Source organism: Oncorhynchus tshawytscha, linkage group LG16, assembly GCF_018296145.1.
Source record: "Oncorhynchus tshawytscha isolate Ot180627B linkage group LG16, Otsh_v2.0, whole genome shotgun sequence".
NCBI lineage: Eukaryota > Metazoa > Chordata > Actinopteri > Salmoniformes > Salmonidae > Oncorhynchus > Oncorhynchus tshawytscha.
Genome location: NC_056444.1, coordinates 1,222,994 through 1,232,500, shown reverse-complemented (window position 1 = coordinate 1,232,500; position 9,507 = coordinate 1,222,994). Strand labels below are relative to the sequence as shown.

Genomic DNA, 9,507 nt, shown 5'->3' with positions numbered 1-9,507 from the left:
CATCTTCATCGAAAACAGTCAGTCTCAAATTACACCCTATTCCCTATATAGTGCACTACTTTTGACCAGAGCCCAATGGGACCTTATTTCCTATATAGTGCACTACATTAGACCAGAGATCTATGGCACCCAATTCCCTATATACTGCACACATTAGACCAGAGATCTATGGCACCCAATTCCTATATACTGCACTACATTAGACCAGAGATCTGGCACTACTCCCTATTAGACCAGAGATCTATGGCACCAGAGATCTATGGCATTCCCTATATAGTGCACTACTTTAGACCAGAGATCTATGGCACCTTTAGACCAGAGATCTATGGCACCCCTATATAGTGCACTACTTTAGACCAGAGATCTATGGCACCCTACTCCCTATATAGTGCACTACTTTAGACCAGAGATCTATGGCACCCTACTCCCTATATAGTGCACTACTTTAGACCAGAGATCTATGGCACCCTACTCCCTATATAGTGCACTACTTTAGACCAGAGATCTATGGCACCCACTCCCTATATAGTGCACTACTTTAGACCAGAGATCTATACTTTAGACCAGAGATCTATGGCACCCAATTCCCAATATAGTGCACTACTTTAGCACTACTTTAGACCAGAGATCTATGGCACCCTACTCCCTATATAGTGCACTACTTTAGACCAGAGATCTTGGCACCCAATTCCCTATATAGTGCACTACCAGAGATCTAGCACCCTATAGTGCTTTAGACCAGAGATCTATGGCACCCAATTCCCTATATAGTGCACTACTTTAGACCAGAGATCTATGGCACCCAATTGGCACCCTATATAGTGCACTACTTTAGACCAGAGATCTATGGCACCCTACTCCCTATATAGTGCACTACTTTAGAGCAGAGATCTATGGCACCCTACTCCCTATATAGTGCACTACTTTAGAGCAGGGCCTATCTGTGTCCAAGTAGACTAGAGTGTCTATGAAGCAGTATGACAGTTTAGAGAAACATATTTATTTATTTTTTATTTATTTCACCTTTATTTAACCAGGTAGGCAAGTTGAGAACAAGTTCTCATTTACAATTGCGACCTGACCAAGATAAAGCAAAGCAGTTCGACAGATACAACAACACAGAGTTACACATGGAGTAAAACAAACATACAGTCAATAATACAGTATAAACAAGTCTATATACAATGTGAGCAAATGAGGTGAGAAGGGAGGTAAAGGCAACAAAAGGCCATGGTGGCAAAGTAAATACAATATAGCAAGTAAAACACTGGAATGGTAGTTTTGCAATGGAAGAATGTGCAAAGTAGAAATAAAAATAATGGGGTGCAAAGGAGCAAAATAAATAAATAAATAAAATACAGTTGGGAAAGAGGTAGTTGTTTGGGCTAAATTATAGGTGGGCTATGTACAGGTGCAGTAATCTGTGAGCTGCTCTGACAGTTGGTGCTTAAAGCTAGTGAGGGAGATAAGTGTTTCCAGTTTCAGAGATTTTTGTAGTTCGTTCCAGTCATTGGCAGCAGAGAACTGGAAGGAGAGGCGGCCAAATAAAGAATTGGTTTTGGGGGTGACTAGAGAGATATACCTGCTGGAGCGTGTGCTACAGGTGGGAGATGCTATGGTGACCAGCGAGCTGAGATAAGGGGGACTTTACCTAGCAGGGTCTTGTAGATGACATGGAGCCAGTGGGTTTGGCGACGAGTATGAAGCGAGGGCCAGCCAACGAGAGCGTACAGGTCGCAATGGTGGGTAGTATATGGGGCTTTGGTGACAAAACGGATTGCACTGTGATAGACTGCATCCAATTTGTTGAGTAGGGTATTGGAGGCTATTTTGTAAATGACATCGCCAAAGTCGAGGATTGGTAGTATGGTCAGTTTTACAAGGGTATGTTTGGCAGCATGAGTGAAGGATGCTTTGTTGCGAAAATAGGAAGCCAATTCTAGATTTAACTTTGGATTGGAGATGTTTGATATGGGTCTGGAAGGAGAGTTTACAGTCTAACCAGACACCTAAGTATTTGTAGTTGTCCACGTATTCTAAGTCAGAGCCGTCCAGAGTAGTGATGTTGGACAGGCGGGTAGGTGCAGGTAGCGATCGGTTGAAGAGCATGCATTTAGTTTTACTTGTATTTAAGAGCAATTGGAGGCCACGGAAGGAGAGTTGTATGGCATTGAAGCTTGTCTGGAGGTTTGTTAACACAGTGTCCAAAGAAGGGCCAGAAGTATACAGAATGGTGTCGTCTGCGTAGAGGTGGATCAGAGACTCACCAGCAGCTAGAGCGACCTCATTGATGTATACAGAGAAGAGAGTCGGTCCAAGAATTGAACCCTGTGGCACCCCCATAGAGACTGCCAGAGGTCCGGACAGCAGACCCTCCGATTTGACACACTGAACTCTATCAGAGAAGTAGTTGGTGAACCAGGCGAGGCAATCATTTGAGAAACCAAGGCTGTCGAGTCTGCCGATGAGGATGTGGTGATTGACAGAGTCAAAAGCCTTGGCCAGATCAATGAATACGGCTGCACAGTAATGTTTCTTATCGATGGCGGTTAAGATATCGTTTAGGACCTTGAGCGTGGCTGAGGTTCACCCATGACCAGCTCTGAAACCAGATTGCATAGCAGAGAAGGTATGGTGAGATTCGAAATGGTCGGTAATCTGTTTGTTGACTTGGCTTTCGAAGACCTTAGAAAGGCAGGGTAGGATAGATATAGGTCTGTAGCAGTTTGGGTCAAGAGTGTCCCCCTTTGAAGAGGGGGATGACCGCAGCTGCTTTCCAATCTTTGTGGATCTCAGATGACACGAAAGAGAGGTTGAACAGGCTGGTAATGGGGGTGGCAACATTTACATAACATGCAAAACCTTTATAAGTTGTAGTTTGTTTAAAACGAGACCATGATTTTACTTTCTATATCTTCCTCCCTCTCCACAGTACTGCTGTGTGGATTGGCTGGTTTCTCTGACTTTCTCAAAGTTGATTGGCTGCAGCACATTCTGAGGCTGCAGGATCAGGAAGTGGGATGTTTTACACAGCCCCACAGAAGAGTGAAGAGGAGAGAGAGAATGTTGAAGGGTGTGTCAAGAATATCTCTGGTGTTATTCATGGCCAAAATGCACACATACAGACACACACAGAGAGAACCAGCACGCACAGAAACACACACACACACACACACACACACACACACACACACACACACACACACACACACACAACACACACACACGCACGCGCGCGTGCGCACACACACAGAGAAACAGAGCACACACAAACACACAACAGCACACACACACACACACACGCACACACACACACACACACACACACACACACACACGCACACACACACACACACACACACACACATGTACGCACACACACACACACACACACACACACACACACACACACACACACACACACACACACACACACACACACACACACACACACACACAGAAACAGCCCAGAAAAACACACTCAGAAAAACAGAACCCAGTTTCAATAATGTTTTACTGTTCTATCTCCCCCTCCTCCCTCCAGATGGTTGTTCCAGTCACATAACAGGCGTGTCAGTGAGCGCTCTGGGAGGATACCTCAACTACTACCTGACAGAGCAGGACATCACCAAGAGACCACTCACCTGAATCTCAAATACCCTTCACCTGGATGTGTGACCCTTCACCTGGATGTCAAATACCCTTCACCTGGCTGTGTGACCCTTCACCTGAATGTGTGACCCTTCACCCGAATGTGTGACCCTTCACCTAAATGTGTGACCCTTCACCTGGATGTGTGACCCTTCACCTGAATGTGTGACCCTTCACCTGGATGTGTGACCCTTCACCTGGATGTGTGACCCTTCACCTGGATGTGAACCACCCTTCACCTGGATGTGTGACCCTTCACCTGGATGTGTGACCCTTCACCTGGACATGTGTCCTAAATAGCACCCAATTCTTTACTTATACCACTACCTCTGACCAGGCAAACCCATAGGGCTCTGGTGAAAAGTAGTGCACTATGTAGGGCAGTGTGTATCCATCCTCTCTTGGGGACACCCAGTCGTTCTATGGTTTTCATCTATTCCACAGCACCAGGGGTGGAAACCACTTAACTAGTACTTTAAAGTCATTTTACTTCAGTCGTTTTTGGAGGAATCTGTACTTTCCTATTTATATTTTTGACAACTTTGACTTTTATTTCACTACGTTCCTAAAGAAAATAAATGCACTTTTTCCTCACAACATTTTCCCCGACACCCAAAAGTACTCGTTACATTTTGAATGCTTTAGCAGGAGAGGAAAATGGTCAAATTCACGCACTTATCAAAATAACATCCCCTGGTATTCTCTACTGCCTCTTATCTGGCAGACTCACTAAACACAAATGCTTTGTTTTTAAATGATGTCTGAGCGTTGGAGACCCTGGCTGTCCGTAAATAAATAAAAAAACAGAAAATGGTGCTGTCTGGTTTGCTTAATATCAGGAATTAAAAATTATTATTTACTTTTGATACTTCAGTATATTTAAAACCAAACACTTTAAGATTTACTCAAGTAGTATTTTACTGGGTGACTTTCACTTTTGCTTGAGTCAAGTATGATAATTGGCTAGCACACTTGATTCAACTTGTCAACTAATCATCAAGCCCTTTGATTACTTGAATCAAGTGACCTAGTTCAGGGCTACAACAACATTGTGTAAGGTCTGAGGGTCCCAGGGAAGTGGTTTGAGAAGCCCTCATGTAGGGAATAGGGCTCTTTGGGACACAACACAGGGCTACAACAACATTGTGTAAGGTCTGGGGGTCCCAGGGAAGTGGTTTGAGAAGCCCTCATGTAGGGAATAGGGCTCTTTGGGACACAACACAGGGCTACAACAACATTGTGTAAGGTCTGGGGGTCCCAGGGAAGTGGTTTGAGAAGCCCTGATGTAGGGAATAGGGCTCTTTGGGACACAACACAGGGCTACACAGAGCATCAGTGTCTCGTTAAGAAGACGTTTGTAGTTCACACAGATTTGATAGTTAATTATGCGTATGATGAAATCCATAACTACACAATGCCATTTATACATGTTAAACTTGAAATTAAAATATGCAATTTACATATATTTTGTATGCCATTTGTTTTGCGATTTATAAATGAAATGCGCTTATTAATTTATTTGTGACCAACACAGCTTTATTAATTTGTAGAGACATTGTATTTAAACAGAATTTTCTCCTATTTTAAGAAATTATAGTATGAAGAAATTAAGTATAGCAACTAAGAACATTTGAAAAGTGAGGCTCCTGGGCCTTTGTTCATCCTGGGCACTCTCTATTGGAGCAGACTGTTGGCTAGCTAGGAGATAGATAGGGCCCTCTCTATTGGAGCAGACTGTTGGCTAGCTAGGAGATAGATAGGGCCCTCTCTATTGGAGCAGACTGTTGGCTAGCTAGGAGATAGATAGGGCCCTTTCTATTGGAGCAGACTGTTGGCTAGCTAGGGGATAGATAGGGCCCTTTCTATTGGAGCAGACTGTTGGCTAGCTAGGAGATAGATAGGGCCCTTTCTATTGGAGCAGACTGTTGGCTAGCTAGGAGATAGATAGGGCCCTTTCTATTGGAGCAGACTGTTGGCTAGCTAGGGGATAGATAGGGCCCTTTCTATTGGAGCACACTGTTGGCTAGCTAGGGGATAGATAGGGCCCTTTCTATTGGAGCAGACTGTTTAGCTAGGAGATAGATAGGGCCCTTTCTATTGGAGCAGACTGTTGGCTAGCTAGGGGATAGATAGGGCCTTTTCTATTTTAGCTAGGAGATAGATAGGGCCCTTTCTATTGGAGCAGACTGTTGGCTAGCTAGGAGATAGATAGGGCCCTTTCTATTGGAGCAGACTGTTGGCTAGCTAGGAGATAGATAGGGCCCTTTCTATTGTAGGATAAATGTAAAACAAGAGTAAATTGTTGCAAAACGTTTTGCAACAGTCTGTGACTAATGAGTTCACCTCTGGAGACTCAACCAGTTGAGAAGGATGCATAACATGTGACGATCAAGGCAGTGTTGTTGTGGTAAATAGGTTCAGGAAAAATGAGACATCTCTGACTGAACACGGTAATATTTAGGGTTTGGAATGACTTCCTGAAATTTCCCTGGAATTGAAATGGAATCAACCCCAACCCTGTCATCCACTTCATCCACTACCACAGAGACAGAATCAACCCCAACCCTGTAATCCACTTCATCCACTACCACAGAGACAGAATCAACCCCAACCCTGTAATCCACTTCATTCACTACCACAGAGACAGAATCAACCCCAACCCTGTAATCCACCTCATCCACTACCACAGAGACAGAATCAACCCCAACCCTGTAATCCACTTCATTCACTACCACAGAGACAGAATCAACCCCAACCCTGTAATCCACTTCATTCACTACCACAGAGACAGAATCAACCCCAACCCTGTAATCCACTTCATTCACTACCACAGAGACAGAATCAACCCCAACCCTGTAATCCACTTCATTCACTACCACAGAGACAGAATCAACCCCAACCCTGTAATCCACCTCATCCACTACCACAGAGACAGAATCAACCCCAACCCTGTAATCCACTTCATTCACTACCACAGAGACAGAATCAACCCCAACCCTGTAATCCACTTCATTCACTACCACAGAGACAGAATCAACCCCAACCCTGTAATCCACTTCATCCACTACCACAGAGACAGAATCAACCCCAACCCTGTAATCCACCCTGTAATCCATTCACTACCACAGAGACAGAATCAACCCCAACCCTGTAATCCACTTCATTCACTACCACAGAGACAGAATCAACCCCAACCCTGTAATCCACTTCATCCACTACCACAGAGACAGAATCAACCCCAACCCTGTCATCCACCTCATCCACTACCACAGAGACAGAATCAACCCCAACCCTGTAATCCACCTCATCCACTACCACAGAGACAGAATCAACCCCAACCCTGTCATCCACTTCATCCACTACCACAGAGACAGAATCAACCCCAACCCTGTCATCCACCTCATCCACTACCACAGAGACAGAATCAACCCCAACCCTGTAATCCACCTCATCCACTACCACAGAGACAGAATCAACCCCAACCCTGTAATCCACCTCATCCACTACCACAGAGACAGAATCAACCCCAACCCTGTAATCCACTTCATCCACTACCACAGAGACAGAATCAACCCCAACCCTGTAATCCACTTCATCCACTACCACAGAGACAGAATCAACCCCAACCCTGTAATCCACTTCATCCACTACCACAGAGACAGAATCAACCCCAACCCTGTAATCCACTTCATCCACTACCACAGAGACAGAATCAACCCCAACCCTGTCATCCACTTCATCCACTACCACAGAGACAGAATCAACCCCAACCCTGTAATCCACCTCATCCACTACCACAGAGACAGAATCAACCCCAACCCTGTCATCCACTTCATCCACTACCACAGAGACAGAATCAACCCCAACCCTGTCATCCACCTCATCCACTACCACAGAGACAGAATCAACCCCAACCCTGTCATCCACCTCATCCACTACCACAGAGACAGAATCAACCCCAACCCTGTAATCCACTTCATTCACTACCACAGAGACAGAATCAACCCCAACCCTGTAATCCACTTCATTCACTACCACAGAGACAGAATCAACCCCAACCCTGTCATCCACCTCATTCACTACCACAGAGACAGAATCAACCCCAACCCTGTAATCCACTTCATTCACTACCACAGAGACAGAATCAAACCCAACCCTGTAATCCACTTCATCCACTACCACAGAGACAGAATCAACCCCAACCCTGTCATCCACCTCATTCACTACCACAGAGACAGAATCAACCCCAACCCTGTAATCCACCTCATTCACTACCACAGAGACAGAATCAAACCCAACCCTGTAATCCACTTCATCCACTACCACAGAGACAGAATCAACCCCAACCCTGTAATCCACTTCATCCACTACCACAGAGACAGAATCAACCCCAACCCTGTAATCCACCTCATTCACTACCACAGAGACAGAATCAACCCCAACCCTGTAATCCACCTCATCCACTACCACAGAGACAGAATCAACCCCAACCCTGTAATCCACCTCATCCACTACCACAGAGACAGAATCAACCCCAACCCTGTCATCCACCTCATCCACTACCACAGAGACAGAATCAACCCCAACCCTGTAATCCACTTCATCCACTACCACAGAGACAGAATCAACCCCAACCCTGTAATCCACCTCATCCACTACCACAGAGACAGAATCAACCCCAACCCTGTAATCCACTTCATTCACTACCACAGAGACAGAATCAACCCCAACCCTGTAATCCACCTCATCCACTACCACAGAGACAGAATCAACCCCAACCCTGTCATCCACCTCATCCACTACCACAGAGACAGAATCAACCCCAACCCTGTAATCCACCTCATCCACTACCACAGAGACAGAATCAACCCCAACCCTGTCATCCACCTCATCCACTACCACAGAGACAGAATCAACCCCAACCCTGTCATCCACCTCATCCACTACCACAGAGACAGAATCAACCCCAACCCTGTAATCCACCTCATTCACTACCACAGAGACAGAATCAACCCCAACCCTGTAATCCACCTCATTCACTACCACAGAGACAGAATCAACCCCAACCCTGTCATCCACCTCATCCACTACCACAGAGACAGAATCAACCCCAACCCTGTAATCCACCTCATTCACTACCACAGAGACAGAATCAACCCCAACCCTGTCATCCACCTCATCCACTACCACAGAGACAGAATCAACCCCAACCCTGTAATCCACCTCATTCACTACCACAGAGACAGAATCAACCCCAACCCTGTAATCCACCTCATTCACTACCACAGAGACAGAATCAACCCCAACCCTGTAATCCACCTCATTCACTACCACAGAGACAGAATCAACCCCAACCCTGTAATCCACTTCATTCACTACCACAGAGACAGAATCAACCCCAACCCTGTAATCCACCTCATCACTACCACAGAGACAGAATCATTCACTACACACAGAGACAGAATCAACCCCAACCCTGTAATCCACCTCATTCACTACCACAGAGACAGAATCAACCCCAACCCTGTCATCCACCTCATCCACTACCACAGAGACAGAATCAACCCCAACCCTGTCATCCACCTCATCCACTACCACAGAGACAGAATCAACCCCAACCCTGTCATCCACCTCATCCACTACCACAGAGACAGAATCAACCCCAGCCCTGTCATCCACCTCATCCACTACCACAGAGACAGAATCAACCCCAACCCTGTAATCCACCTCATCCACTACCACAGAGACAGAATCAACCCCAACCCTGTAATCCACTTCATCCACTACCACAGAGACAGAATCAACCCCAACCCTGTAATCCACTTCATCCACTACCACAGAGACAGAATCAACCCC

At 45.7% G+C, this 9,507-nt stretch overlaps 1 pseudogene; it reads left to right on the top strand.

Annotated features, from left to right (window-relative positions):
• Positions 1-4,443, top strand: part of LOC121839561 — a 9,348-nt pseudogene extending 4,905 nt beyond the window's left edge.
• The last annotated feature ends 5,064 nt before the right edge of the window (positions 4,444-9,507 follow it).